We start from the raw sequence: 1344 nt of genomic DNA on the forward strand, positions 1-1344 counted from the left end.
TTGTCTCAAAGGACAATGTGACTTGTTCATTTCTTCTTTTTTTTATTCTCCTTTCTTTGTGTTTCATTTTGAATACTTTCTATCACTATATGTTTAAGTTCACTAATCTTTTATTTTATAATGTCTAATCTGTTATTAATCCTACTTACTGTATTTTCATATCTTTTTTATTTTTCCTTACAGTTCAAACATTTGGAATATAGAATATAGCTCCAGCAGTATTTGGAATATAGCTCCAACAGTATTCCTACCTCCTAATTCTAACATTTCTGTCAGGTCAGAGTCAATTTTACTTGACTGATTTTTCTCCTAATTATGGTCATATTCTCTTACTTATTTCCACGTCTGATAAATTAGATGCCATACATTTTGAATTTTACCTTGTTAGGTGCTAGATAATTTGTGTTCCTAGAAATATACCCAAGCTTTATTCTGTAATGCAGCTAAGTTACTCGGAAACAGTTTGACCCTTTTGGTCTTGCTTTTAAGATTTATTAGATGAGACTATAGCAGTGCTCATTCTGGGCTGATTATTTCTTCCCTGAGGCACTGCCTTCTGAGTACTCTAATACCCCATGAATCATAAGATTTTCTAGTCTGGATGGTAGGTACAGGCACTCTTTCTAGCTCTATGTGAGCACAAGACACTGTCATCTCATCCATTCTAGTACTTATTACCCTTTTCTTGGGTTGTTTTCTCATAGGTGTGTGCTCATCAGTACTCTGCCATATACTTACGGGAGGCTTTCTGTGGACCTCCGGAGTTTTCTCTCTGTGCTGCTCCCTCCTTTCTGGTGCTCCGCCCTGAGAACTCTAGTTGCCTTGTTCTCCTCTGACTCTCAGCTCAGAGAGTCGGCTGGGCTCTGCTTGGGTTACTGTTCTCTATGCCATAACTTGGAAATTCTCTCAGGAAAGTTTGTTGGGCTCATCTCACTTGTTTCTTGTTTCTCAGAGATCATTTTCCTTTGTTGACTAATGTCTAGTGTCTTGAAAAACATTGTATCCTATTTTGTCAGGTTTTATTATTTTTTTTCTTTTGGTTGTGTTAGGCAGGATAGTAAACCCAGTTCCTATTTTTTTCATATTAGCTGGGAGTCTGAGACTGATTTTTCAATTTTCATATGTCCCAGCCCCCTGCTAAAATCTGATTCAGAATCTGTATTCTGGAAAAGCAAGATGTTTTGATGTATACTCCTAGATATAAACCAGAGAACTAGACCTTTGCTCTTCAAAGTGTAGTCCATGTATTAGCAGCATCGACACCATCTGGGCGCTTCCCAAAATTGCAGAATTTCAGATCTCATTCAAGACCTACTAATTCAGAATCTACATTTTTTTTTTTTT

The sequence above is a fragment of the Phoca vitulina genome, unplaced genomic scaffold (assembly GCF_004348235.1).
Source record: "Phoca vitulina isolate PV1807 unplaced genomic scaffold, GSC_HSeal_1.0 scaffold2, whole genome shotgun sequence".
NCBI classification, from domain to species: Eukaryota; Metazoa; Chordata; class Mammalia; order Carnivora; family Phocidae; genus Phoca; species Phoca vitulina.